Consider the following 15,110-nt stretch of genomic DNA (forward strand, 5'->3'; position numbering starts at 1 on the left):
GAATTGCGTCCCTTACGCTAAACAACATTCCAAGTATTGCTGGAGTTTATATATTTTATCATCAACAAAATTATTCCATTTCAATTAGATCATGATTTTCCAAACTACCTTTTGTAGTAGATTTAATTTATAGAAAAAGATAGAGGAATGTCATGTTGAATAGAATCAATAACAGACTCTTAGCTCTTTTTAGCTGACCCCCTTCCCCCTCCCCCGAAATAAAAAAAAAAAACTAACACATCATCCGTCCGGTAACAGTACAGAAGAAAGCCTATGGTTTTACTGTGGTCGCGTGGTAGTGCATGTAAATACCAACCCACGTCTCAAGTTCAAAACCAAGCTTAAGATACAGGTATGTCACTGAGTCTAGCCCATCTCTCATTATTATTGTAGTAGGCAGTGGAGTAGCGAGGTCGGGTGTCACCCGGTGCGGCACTTAATGGTGTCACCCCCCTAGAGGCGTAGCGACCCTCCCCCCCCCCCCTCAAACTTTCGATTTGCACCCCCCTCAAGTTTTCGATTTGCACCCCCCCCCCCCAAACTTTCGATTTGCACCCCCCCTCCCCCAAACTTTCGATTTGCACCCCCCCTCAAGTTTTTCTCTATATATTTTGCTATTTTTTGCCTTGGTGTCACCCCCCTAAATGGTGTCACCCGGTGCGGTCCTCATCCCCCGCCCCCCCCCCCCCTCGCTACGCCCCTGGTAGTAGGAGAAGGTGAACTAGTCCAGACAATACAATCGTCTGATCCGCCACTATCAAAGTAACCAAATAACTCTATTTCGGTTACACTATGGATTTCAGGTCTGAAATTGTACTTGAAATAAACTTTTAAAGGCCTGAAATTATACTTGAATATATTAAATAATTTTTATGTCTGGAAGTATACTTGAATATATCCAAGGCATTTCATATCCGAATTTGCACTTAAATAAACAAGAGAATTTCTATGCCTGAAGTTTTTATGTCTGATGCGTACATTAAGCTATGCCAAGCCACTTGATATCTTAATTCTACAAAAGCCATTGTGTCTGATATACCGAGCACAATAAAAAAAACAAAATGCAGTTTGACAAATTGTGCACCATAATCTGTGACACGGCCCTGGCGTGACCTGGGTCAAACAAGGCTCAGTCCGATACCCTAACCCACCCACCCGTTACACACAAGCTTACATCGTATATTACACAGACCGCTACACCAAGCTTACATGTGTAATGCCCTCTGTCAAATTGTCTAAAAGATTAGCATGAAACAAGGACAGATACTGGGTTACAAAACGAAGAGCGGAAAAAGGATAACGGTTTAAGTTAGACGACGAGGGGGCGTCATATCTCGTATATATCGGGGGGGGGGGGGGGGGGGTTATGTTCATGGGGTTATTAACCGGGATCCACCATGTTTTTCGCGATAACTTGAGGGTGCATTTATGTATTTTAAACCCAAATATTAACCCTTTTGAATGTGGTGGTCCATGGGACGGATGAATTAGCGTTCAACAGCTTTATGTTTATCTAAGTAAGACAAGTTCTTACAAGTCATTTTTAAAAATAAAGCTCTTATTTACTCAATAAAATAGCTTCGCCTGTAACTATAAATGTATATATTTTTTCACGTATAATCGTGTTCTAAATACAACATTTCTATAAATGCCTTTCAGTTTAGATACTTGAAATTAAACAACACAACAATTGAACAAACATAATTCCGACAACTATTGAGTGATTCGATTCTATTTTATTGACAAAAAAAATGTAATAAGCTCCAGACTTTTATTTTAACTTTAAAGTTGCAATAATGAAACTATGACGAAGTAAATCAATAAAACACAACAGCTGTTACAAGAAATAAAGGACAGATCAACAGAGCAGGTGTCTTACCTACATCGATCACGTATCGTGTAAAAAAAAAGTTTCATTATTTAAACAATATGAGAGATTCTTCACACTTTTCGGAAAACATTGAAACAAACCCCCATACAACTGATCAAGACTGAGCATGGAAGAGATGATTTAAGTTCAAATCATATTTAAGCTACAATTTACATATAATATAATATACAGCATGGTCTGTTACACGAAATTTCCACCCCATTGTATATACATTTTTCATGCCGTCCCGGCAGAGCGTTAGAGTTCGAATCCGGGTTCGTGTCAGTAGAACGTCAGTGAATCCACCTAACTCTGATGGGTACCTAACCTACGTTAGAGAAAGTAAAGGCGGCTGCGCATAGTGCTAACCACACTATCCCTTCATATGCTGAGGTCAGAGAAGCAAGATAACTCTATTTCCCTTGCCCCATGGACCTTTAGGTTCGAAAAAAGAAACTTTATACACTTTTAGACACCAAAGAATCATGGACTGAAAATCATTTAAGGTACATTAGACAGGCCAGGACAAAAAAAAAGTACATCAAAGACAAAATGTGGTTAAAAGTAGGAGATCACTTCTATTTCCATCAAACGAATACCCAAAGTACCTCAATAATCAACAACACATTTCGTCATGTGTATCAGAACCTTCATCCAAAAACTGTATCAGACGCCCCCCCCCCTTGTTCTAAAAATAACTTGATCCGCCTCCAAGAATTAATAAACCGTTAGCCTTGAAACACGCCCCTCCTGTTTATCGACTTCCCCCCATCTTTAAGATACGCCTCGCGCTAAACGCATATTGAATTATCCTCCGGCATAGATCAAAGATACATAAGGCAGGGTTGATCTATCTTCCCATGCACGCATAGCTTCCCAAAATCCATCAGGAGATGACAAAATAATGGAAAATATGCAGATTCGAGGGTTCCATCAGGCAATATTTTTACCCTCGGCCGATAATAATTTCCCATAATTCCACCTCGGCACGAGATGAACCAAAACCATATTTTCTTACAAGTTTTCCGGTTATAAAACATTCACGACAACCAATTCTAAAACAGAACTCGTCGAGGGTAGGAACGACGCGTATCAGCCATTAAAACCCCCAGACGACGCCCACATTAATCAATATCGTCTGGAGAGCTGTCACTACATTATTCTTATTCTAAACCCACTTCCGGTGGAGGCGGCCATCTTCCTCTCCTCAACTTCCTGTTTACTTCTGGTGCGCGTGTCACGTGTTCTGTAAAATGTCTAGCGGTTTGTTCCAATCTGTTTCCGCCGTTGAATACGAAACCGGAAGTGTGAAGAGAGGCAGACCTTGGTTGATAAATAAATAAATAATCTACAATAAGAGATGGGTGGGGGGGGGGTTATATCCTTGGTTAGAGTGCATGAGGTGGCTGTGATAGTGTGTGTGGGGGTGGATGTGACAGTGTGAGCAGCTGTCCAAGTGAGTGTGGGTTGGCTGTGTGGGGGACGTGAGGTGGATGTATGGGGTGTGCGGGTCGCTGTGAGAGTGAGTGTGGGTTGGCTGTGTGGGGGACGTGAGGTGGATGTATGGGGGACGTGAGGTGGATGTATGGGGTGTGCGGGTCGCTGTGAGAGTGAGTGTGGAGTAGCTGTCCGGGTGACTGTGGGTTGGCTGTGTGGGGGCATGGGGAGGCTGTAAGTGTGGGGAGGATGTGAGAGTGAGTGTGGAGTAGCTGTCCGGGTGACTGTGGGTTGGCTGTGTGGGGGCATGGGGAGGCTGTAAGTGTGGGGAGGATGTGAGAGTGAGTGTGGAGTAGCTGTCCGGGTGACTGTGGGGGCATGGGGAGGCTGCATGGTGGAGTGTGGGGTGGTTTCTGTGAGAGTAAGTGTGTGGGTGGATGTGATAGTGGTTGTGAGGGAGTGGGGTGCTGAGAATGGGATGGTAAGTGTGGGGTGATAAGGGTGGGGTCGCTGTGAGAGTGTGGGTTGGTAAGTGTGGGTTGGTGGTAAGTGTGGGGTGGTAAGTTTGGGGGTGATAAGTGTGGGGTCGCTGTGAGAGTGTGGGTTGGTAAGTGTGGGTTGGTGGTAAGTGTGGGGTGGTAAGTTTGGGTGGTTGTGAGAGTGTGGGGTGGTAAGTTTGGGTGGTTGTGAGAGTGTGGGGTGGTGATTATTGGGTGGTGAGTGTGGGGTGGTTGTGAGAGTGTGGGTTGGTAAGTGTGGGTTGGTGGTAAGTGTGGGGTGGTAAGTGTGGGGTGGTTAGTTTGGATGGTGAGTGTGGGGTGGTTGTAAGAGAGTGTGGGTGTTGCTGACCGGATAAGTGTGGGTTCCTGCTAACCAGGATCAGAGCTTGAAATTGTGGAACTAAACAATTAAACATGGTTCAACCGGTGCTAGTGGCAGACTGGTCAAGGGGTCGTGACCCCTGCACGTTCCAGGAGATACCAATATCGCAACGGTCAGTGACAGAAACCGTTTATCTTCCAGACTCTGACCACCATTCCGCAAGGTCTAACCTTCAGAAACCCGGATGTGATGACCACCGATCATCGACCAACTAGGCTTACACTGGCTTTCTTCCCTGGGTTAAACACGTCCCTTATCAACCCAAGCCTCCGTCCCACTGAAGAAATGTAGTGGATTTTGTTCTATATAATCTTCACATCAAGCAAACGAGAAAACGTACTGTACATTTCAAGAGAAATAAAGGTCAATCCTTTTAAATTACCTAAAAAAATAAAACACTTGTTTTCATAAGCAGGAACGCAAATTAATAAACAACAAAAAAAAAAAACTACTTTATTTTTAATCAAATCACGTGACTAAAACGTCTAGAGGTAAACACATGCAGCAATTCTTAACTATAGGAGCCAACAAAAGGAGACTGTACGCTTATAATGTAACCTTTTATCTAGAGCTTTATATGCAGTGGGGAATGGGACGTTCGCTTTTTTCTTTCTTGAGATGGATGAGTGTAGATAAAGAATATATACATTATCACTGGGGAGGGGGGAGGGAGTATTGCGGAGATGGAGACAGAAACAGAGAGATGGGGAGAGTACGGAGAAGGGGACACTGGGAGAGGTACAGGATATATTAGCTGGGGGATCATGTCGACATTTGCAGTGGAATCACGTACTCAGACCCATAAAATATCATAATAATAAGATCCTTGAAAAATCCAAACTAAAGGACCCATGAATTTACACTGAACGACCCGATAACAAATATACTCCGGATGTCTGAAATTGCATACAAAAATCCCTTAGAAAACTCTGGACGGCTGAAATATCTCACGCCCCCTGACCGAACCCCTGAAATATCACACGCCCCCTAACCGACCCCTGCAATACAACGGCCTCTAAAAAAAATGGACCCCAAAGAAAAACATCACACCATGAAAAAAACATACCCAAACCCCTAAAACCCCACTCCGTACCTTGAAATTTATACCAAAAGAAACAAACAAACAACACAGAAAAAAATATCCGACCCCTGAAAAATCATGAATCCCAGAAAACTTTTACCCAGGACCCTAATAAAAAAACTATGACCCGCTTGTAAAAGCTTTAGCATATTGAGCTACCCGTGTAATATTAGCAAGCACTACATGCATCGCGAATTGTTTACACTACAGCATCTGCTCGTTTGTTGACATTTAAAGATTGATCAGAGATTGATGCTAAAGATTGATCAGAGATTGCTTTTAAAGATTGATAAGAGATTGCTGTTAAAGATTGATCATAGATTGCTGTTAAAGATTGATCAGAGATTGCTGTCTAAGATTGATCAGAGATTGATGTTAAAGATTGATTAGAGATTGCTGTTAAAGATTGATCAGAGATTGCCGTTAAAGATTGATTAGAGATTGATGTTAAAGATTGATCAGAGATTGCCGTTAAAGATTGATTAGAGATTGATGTTAAAGATTGATCAGAGATTGCCGTTAAAGATTGATCAGAGATTGCTGTTAAAGATTGATCAGAGATTGCTGTTAAAGATTGATCAGAGATTGCTGTTAAAGATTGATCAGAGATTGCTTTTAAAGATTGATCAGAGATTGCTGTTAAAGATTGATCATAGATTGCTGTTAAAGATTGATCAGAGATTGCTGTCTAAGATTGATCAGAGATTGCTGTTAAAGATTGATCAGAGATTGATGTTAAAGATTGATTAGAGATTGCTGTTAAAGATTGATCAGAGATTGCCGTTAAAGATTGATTAGAGATTGATGTTAAAGATTGATCAGAGATTGCCGTTAAAGATTGATTAGAGATTGATGTTAAAGATTGATCAGAGATTGCCGTTAAAGATTGATCAGAGATTGCTGTTAAAGATTGATCAGAGATTGCTGTTAAAGATTGATCAGAGATTGCTGTTAAAGATTGATCAGAGATTGCCGTTAAAGATTGATTAGAGATTGATGTTAAAGATTGATCAGAGATTGCCGTTAAAGATTGATCAGAGATTGCTGTTAAAGATTGATCAGAGATTGCTGTTAAAGATTGATCAGAGATTGCTGTTAAAGATTGATCAGAGATTGCTTTTAAAGATTGATCAGAGATTGCTGTTAAAGATTGATCATAGATTGCTGTTAAAGATTGATCAGAGATTGCTGTCTAAGATTGATCAGAGATTGCTGTTAAAGATTGATCAGAGATTGATGTTAAAGATTGATTAGAGATTGCTGTTAAAGATTGATCAGAGATTGCCGTTAAAGATTGATTAGAGATTGATGTTAAAGATTGATCAGAGATTGCCGTTAAAGATTGATTAGAGATTGATGTTAAAGATTGATCAGAGATTGCCGTTAAAGATTGATCAGAGATTGCTGTTAAAGATTGATCAGAGATTGCTGTTAAAGATTGATCAGAGATTGCTGTTAAAGATTGATCAGAGATTGCTTTTAAAGATTGATCAGAGATTGCTGTTAAAGATTGATCATAGATTGCTGTTAAAGATTGATCAGAGATTGCTGTCTAAGATTGATCAGAGATTGCTGTTAAAGATTGATCAGAGATTGATGTTAAAGATTGATTAGAGATTGCTGTTAAAGATTGATCAGAGATTGCCGTTAAAGATTGATTAGAGATTGATGTTAAAGATTGATCAGAGATTGTCGTTAAAGATTGATTAGAGATTGATGTTAAAGATTGATCAGAGATTGCTGTTAAAGATTGATCAGAGATTGCTGTTAAAGATTGATCAGAGATTGCTGTTAAAGATTGATCAGAGATTGCCGTTAAAGATTGATTAGAGATTGATGTTTGTAACAACATGTATTCTTTGTTGTTGTGGGTTTCATACAGGAACACGAGCAACAGTGGCAACTTGAAATGACAACTTTATTTACACTATGTACAGATAAATCCGTGGTACATCCATATTTGAAGATCAACTGATATAGGTACAAAAATAATCACGACTCCAAGTCATGGAGACATCTTACATTCACTGCCCTCGTTCCAGTCCCAAGTCCTAGCACACAACACCCGTTCACCTTTCGCTCTCTCTTTTTCACCACTTTCTCTCCCCTTACGTCAATGAGCGATCTCACCCAAAAACATGGATAAACACATGAGGATCGCTCAGACAGTCCTTCCGCTAGCCAGGTACTCTTCATTCATGCAACTTCATGTAAAACACAATATAATATAAACATACATAATTATACAGTCTGTGACACGTCCCCCCTTCAAATAAAATTTTGTGTAACAAAATTTATAAATACAATATTGGTAGGGCAGGACCATGTGCCAGACAACAAAATTTTTTATATACATCTCAAAAAACATGGAAAATACATTCTTTGTAGACTAATGCACAAGCATTATGTGTAATATATTCAAATATGAGAAAGAAAAACATTTCAATTACCCAGTAATTGTAGTATAAACAAGATCAATGAGTTTAGTAAATTACCAAACTATAATACATAGTTGAAATTATCAAAGACTTAATTCAACTCATGAATTAAATAATTATATCCTATTTAGTAAAAAAAAACTTCCTTATCATCAAGGCATGTTATTACGACGCATGATTAATATACTTTGTTGTCTCCCCTAGTTGACCCATTTCAGACAAATCTAGGTCACAACACAATCACATTCTTGCCTTACACAGGTATTGACTAATACACAATACATCATTGAGACTTCCGTCTTATTGTTATGCGGAATAAATAGTCTCTAACTTTTATTTATTTACTTTATTCACTGTTAATTAATAGTATAGAATAGGTTTAACATAATACAGTTTACATTCTTTAGATATAGTACACAATTTATGTTTACTCAAACACATTATTTGATATTTATATATTACAGTTACAGACTGTATAATATTAATAAACTGTCAATTGATAATTTATCTTAGCATCCTCTATAGCATGAGTAATCGTTCTCGTGCAGTTGACGATGACCTGTATGCCATCTCTCCCTCAAATTGTATGTGTATCTTTTAGCTTTGTTACCATAATTATTTCCTAGATTTCGTGTAACTTGTGTTACTTCATTTGTTTTAATATTCTCCTCTGGTTTCTGAACAACATCAGTAGTTATCTTGCTTTGTAAACGTTCGTTTGGTTCATCAATCAACTTAATATAAATATTATGGCATTGCTTTGGCCTCTCATAATATGTGTTGCGTCGGTAACTTCCATTAGTATACCTATTCACACTTTTGTTATTCTGATTTGAACTTGATACATTATTTCTTAAATTACTGTATTTCTCATATGACTTTCTGTGTACATAATTGTTTCTTCTCTGATTTGCCAACCTATGCCAACATTGATTTTGGTAATGACCTGTTTTTCCGCAGTAAAAACATCTAGATTTTGGCTTCTTATAAACATGGTGACTGTATTCATAGTTTGCTAAATTTCTTTTTCTTTCATTCTGTGTATTAATGACATTAATGACATTCTTATTAACATGTTGACTGTATTCATGGTTTGCTACATTTCTTTTACTTTCATTCTGTGCATTTTTATTAACATGGTGACCGTATTCATAGTTTGATACGTTTCTTTTACTGTCAGTTTGTAATTTATTGACATTGTAGTTTGTAGATATTTTTTTATCTTTCTTAACTTCCTTGTGCTTCTTTATTGATTCTAGTTCACACATAAATTTCTGGGTTAATTTCTCCATTTCTTTGTTAAATTTATTCTTGAGTTCTAGTATATCTTCTTTATAGTTTGACTCCAGATTTCTAAGTAACTCCTCAATAGGTACGTTCTCTTCATTGTGGCTTATTAAGTTCACTGATTCATTAATCATCATTGGTTTATCATGATTCCTGCCATTCTCCGATGGACTTATTAAATCATCACTGCCATTGACTGATGGGCTTATTAAATCATTTTGACTGCCATTCTCTGATGGACTTATTTCTTGTTTACTACCATTATCTGATGGACTTATTTCTTGTTGACTGCCATTCTCTGATGGACTTACGATACAACTTTCAATAATATTCTCGTGTACTTGCGTTTGAGTCAATAAAGAGTCAATCTTAAGACATTCTAATGTGTCTGTCACCTTTAAATCATTATTAAGTTCACCCTCTGTTTTATCCTTGGGTTTCAATTCTTCCTGGACTATGTTACTCTGTTCTTCATTCCAAAGGTTGCCAATATTTACTTCTTCAAGTTCTGCTTTAAATTCTGTCTGTTCACTTTCTAATTTTGGTTCATTTGTGTCTGTTATAGCTTTCATTTCTAATAGTTCTTGTTCATATGCTAGTTCATGTAGGCCAACTTGTTTTTCCATAGTTTCAGCCCTTTTATCTGCTCTCTGTTTTCTGTTTCTTTTTTTCCGCTTTCCTTTTGGTTGTACAGTCTCTTCTACTTTATCTAATTCTGAAATGTCTTCTTCTTTATGCATGTCTGTAATAGCTCTTGATCTATTACACACTATTTCTATCACATCATCTAGTTCTCTCAATACATTTCCATGAGCTCGTCGGGGTTGTTCTGGTACTTCGTCCCATGCTTCTTTTGCTTCTTCTATGTCTTTTTCAAGTCGATTGGTTGCCCAGGCTATCTGCTTATTCATCTTCTTAATGCCTTGCGCCCTCGCTAGTGCTAGATATTCTTCAAAACATGACATTTTGATATATTTTCTATGACATAAAATATAAATTCATTAGTTGACAATAGATAAATGTTAATTAATTTACAATACCCTTTCTTGTATTCTGGCTTTGTTCAGTTGATTAGAGACATCTAGTAATCCAAGAAAAGTTCATAGTACATATATAGTACAAAAATAGTTCACTTTGTTGATTCCAAAAAGTTGAAAAAATTCAAAATAGTTCTAGTAGCCTGTTACAGAGTAGAAATTTGTCCAGTTTTAGATAAGACATCTTTAGGAACAGTTACAAAAATAAACTTGATCTGCTAAATCCAAACAGTAGAAAAACTTGAACAGCTAAATCCAAACAGTAGAAAAGAAACACTAAGACTTGATCGGCTAAATCCAAACAGAAAAAATACACAGACGATATTTACTCGACATTGGTGAGACAATATCGAAATAAGGTGATAAAAATTATCACGTTGATGACTTGACTTGAACAAAACGTCTGACTTGACTACAGCAACCCTTCTGACTTGAGTGTAGATAGATGACTTTCAAGAACTTGACGTACTTGGTAAACAGTGGAAGACCACAGACTGTAATATCTCCATTTCTGACATATGTAGCACCAATTCTTCAACCACTTGTGACATCATAAGTAACAGTAATACAATGTAGCAACATCACTTTATTGCCTCCACTTCTGACACCATAGCAACGGGTGTTGCCCCCACTTCTGACACCATATGTAACAACATGTATTCTTTGTTGTTGTGGGTTTCATACAGGAACACGAGCAACAGTGGCAACTTGAAATGACAACTTTATTTACACTATGTACAGATAAATCCGTGGTACATCCATATTTGAAGATCAACTGATATAGGTACAAAAATAATCACGACTCCAAGTCATGGAGACATCTTACATTCACTGCCCTCGTTCCAGTCCCAAGTCCTAGCACACAACACCCGTTCACCTTTCGCTCTCTCTTTTTCACCACTTTCTCTCCCCTTACGTCAATGAGCGATCTCACCCAAAAACATGGATAAACACATGAGGATCGCTCAGACAGTCCTTCCGCTAGCCAGGTACTCTTCATTCATGCAACTTCATGTAAAACACAATATAATATAAACATACATAATTATACAGTCTGTGACAATGTTAAAGATTGATCAGAGATTGCCGTTAAAGATTGATTAGAGATTGATGTTAAAGATTGATCAGAGATTGCCGTTAAAGATTGATCAGAGATTGCTGTTAAAGATTGATCAGAGATTGCTGTTAAAGATTGATCAGAGATTGCTGTTAAAGATTGATCAGAGATTGCTTTTAAAGATTGATCAGAGATTGCTGTTAAAGATTGATCATAGATTGCTGTTAAAGATTGATAAGAGATTGCTGTCTAAGATTGATCAGAGATTGCTGTTAAAGATTGATCAGAGATTGATGTTAAAGATTGATTAGAGATTGCTGTTAAAGATTGATCAGAGATTGCCGTTAAAGATTGATTAGAGATTGATGTTAAAGATTGATCAGAGATTGCCGTTAAAGATTGATTAGAGATTGATGTTAAAGATTGATCAGAGATTGCTGTTAAAGATTGATCAGAGATTGCTGTTAAAGATTGATCAGAGATTGCTGTTAAAGATTGATCAGAGATTGCTGTTAAAGATTGATCAGAGATTGCCGTTAAAGATTGATCAGAGATTTCTGTTAAAGATTGATCAGAGATTTCAGCTAAAGATTGATCAGAGATTGCTGTTAAAGATTGATCAGAGATTTCAGCTAAAGATTGATCAGAGATTGCTGTTAAAGATTGATCAGAGATTGCTGTCAAAGATTGATCAGAGATTGATGTTAAAGATTGATCAGAGATTGATGTTAAAGATTGATCAGAAATTGCTGTTAAAGATTGATCAGAAATTGATGTTAAAGATTGATCAGAAATTGCTGTTAAAGATTGATCAGAAATTGATGTTAAAGATTGATCAGAGATTGCTGTTAAAGATTGATCAGAGATTGCTGTTAAAGATTGATCAGAAATTGATGTTAAAGATTGATCAGAAATTGATGTTAAAGATTGATTAGAAATTGCTGTTAAAGACTGGTCAGAGATTGATGTTGGAATCATCGCCGTGAACATGTTGCCGATGTTATTAGTAGCCGGATATCTTGGTATGTAACAATTGTAACCGACTCACGAATGTAACGTCAAGTCAATAACTAACAATGTAACATCCCGTACACAGCTGGCTTACACATAGTACAACTTCATTACTTCCTTCAAAGACAAGCATAGATAACAGCATATAGTTAAACTCAATGCTAATTGTTTTAAAAAAATTATACGTAGTTAGGTTGACCGTACTACAACAGGCGATTCAGGAAGGAAAGCCGAAATACGCAGTCAAGGGAGAATACCTTTTGTGCATCAATATCTGGGGGGGGGGGGGGGGGATGAAGAGGCAAAAATAAATTAAAAATCAGTACATCAATTATACAAGCCGAAGCGTCACAAATCAAACCGTAGTCGCGTCACAGTTGAAAATGAAAAAATGCGCTATAAATCAAAACGTAGGAGCGTCACAAACCAATACGTTTGTGACGTCACATATCAGATTTCGACACTTGCGTTCTGGTTCTGTAAGTGTGCAAGGCAGAAACAATATCCATGTATAAACTAAACCGAACCAATAAACCTACCCCTGTATGACGTGACATCTGCTGTTCAAATAAAATCAATGACACCGTGGCTCACACTGGTTCATATGGCATCGAGCACGGCACGTGCGCAGTCGGGGAAGTGAGTGCACTGAGGTGCACGCTTAGCATCAAAGAGAACACTCACTCACGCGCTCTGTAAATCACTCACCCATCAACTCACTCACCCCCATGTGTTCCCCATATAAATCTGACGAGCGACATCAACAGGGTCGATCCTGTTCTTGCTTTAAGGTGAGGTCAGGTCGACCGCGATCTCTCTTACATTAAGGAAAACGTTGCAGAACACTGTCGTAAACAATGGAGGAGGGGGAATATGCACCTACTTCCTCCCCTCCCATAGCATACAGAATAGCTCTAAACAACACGTTATATGTTTTGGGTTTGTCGCAGTAGGGTTTCTGCGTGTAAATACAGTTCGTGTAAACACTTAGGTATAGCAATTCAGTATTGTAATAAGTTAAAAAAAACAATATCGCTTTTAAAAGCACGATTAGGGTTTGTTTATAAATAATGTGTCAAACTCGTATGATTGTTTGTTCATACAATTTAGTTTTAGCAATCCAAAATACCACAAATCTACACATAAAAAACTGACTTCAGCTAGCTGTCTCCAACACATTTTGTACTCCATTCCAAAACTCAAAACAGATTTTGCAGTATATAATAGTATAAAGTATACCGTTTTTTTAAATTCTTATTTAGTGAAACAATCGTTTTTTTTCCCCATTTTGTTAGCATTTTCTTATTATAAGTCACGACCTCTGGGAACATAGTTTTAAGTTGAACCCGTGAGTATTTTATTTTTATGGGAAGCTAAAGCAATTTAATATAGAAGTATGTTTTATTTGTTTCTACCCTCATCACAATATGTCTAAAGCAGACACTGAGAAGTAAACAAACACGTCTCATTCGATTAACAAAACAAATTAAGCTTCGTTAATTATATACGATTTGTAGTAATCAGCTGTTAAAATTCACAAGAAGCGTTGACCCAGATTATATCCCCCCTCCTTCCCTTCCTGGAGCAGAGATAAATGTAGGCCACGACGGTGGGTCAATCGAGGTCAAACACCTGATCTAGTCCTGCGGTCTAAGTGAGGGGAGTTGTATTCATTCTCAGCTGTGGGGTGAGGGGAGGTGGGGCTGTAAGGTGAGGGCGGTGGGGTGAGGGGCGGGGGTGCTGTAGGGTGAGGGGCGGTGGGGCGAGGCGGTAGAGCGGTGGGGCTGTTTGGTGAGGGACGGGAAGGTGGAGTTGTAGAGGTGGAGGGCGTGGTTTATTGACAGCAAATTAAACATAAGGTTACCTGTGTCTAGCAGAGCTCAAGAATATGTCTTACACGAGATAGAGAGTTTAGGAGTACTTTCTTACAGGCATATGAATCAGTAGCAACGATAGAGTTAAAGACATCTTTTGCAAGGATTTCAACAAAACTGATTCAAAGAATTAGGTACCTCTAGATACAACTGGGCGGTAATGTGGCATACGGTCGTTTATTTATGTTAATCTGACTGTTAAGGTCAAAATTTAACCTAGAGTTAGTCAGGCTTGAGGACAGAATAGGGTAAACATCTAAAATAAACTTTTGATTCTTTTCAGTCACAGAAGTGTTTCTTTCAGGCACCTGAGAAAAAAAAAGTCTGAAAGAAACACTGACAGGGAACATGTCTGAATTACAATATACATGCAGATACATTATTTAATAAAAATAGACCGACAAGTTTAGGCTGATTAGTATGAGTATTTGGAGATTTTACTGACCTACGCAAAGAAACATTTTTTTTTTAGATCTATCAGTGTCGTGGTTCATCTAGAAGCGAAGGTGAAACTGCGAGGTGTTCTTGTGAGTTTGTGTGTGTGTATTTCTGTGCTAGTGAAAGTGTAAAAAAAAAAACGCGTAGTAAATGTACGTGTGTATGTTAGTGTGTAACTGTGCGTACTCCCCTCTTGTACTGTGGTGTGTAAACATCAAATTGACACACCAACGTATGTAGTGTGTGCTGTACGCGAGTGTTTACCCCGTACACGGAGATAAGCTGATAAGAACCCAGACCGTTATTTCAAAACATTCACTTTAGCAGTTAATTTTTTTATAAACATGTTCTCAACCATTTATTTTCTAAATATGACAGAATCAAAGCGAGCTCAAACAAAGCAAATAACCCAAGAGAAATGTTAAAAGAAAAAGGTGTTCCTTTGTTGGGTAACTAAGCACACTGCCTAACTGTACTGCCTTGTAGAAACCATAGCACAATCTAATTATAACCCAAACCCTACCCCTATAGTCAGGCACTAACAAGGAACTAGTACATATAATAGGTCTACGTTAGGTCCCTACCCTTTATGTAAACATTGCCCTTTTAGAATTCTTTATTCGAGAAATCTAGAACTTGTTACAAAAACACGGGGCTTGAGAGAGTTACAAGAAATGTGTAAGTGGATTGGCACAAGC

The sequence above is a fragment of the Physella acuta genome, unplaced genomic scaffold (genome assembly GCF_028476545.2).
Source record: "Physella acuta isolate Inbredline_101_S28 unplaced genomic scaffold, ASM2847654v3 ptg001810l, whole genome shotgun sequence".
NCBI lineage: Eukaryota > Metazoa > Mollusca > Gastropoda > Physidae > Physella > Physella acuta.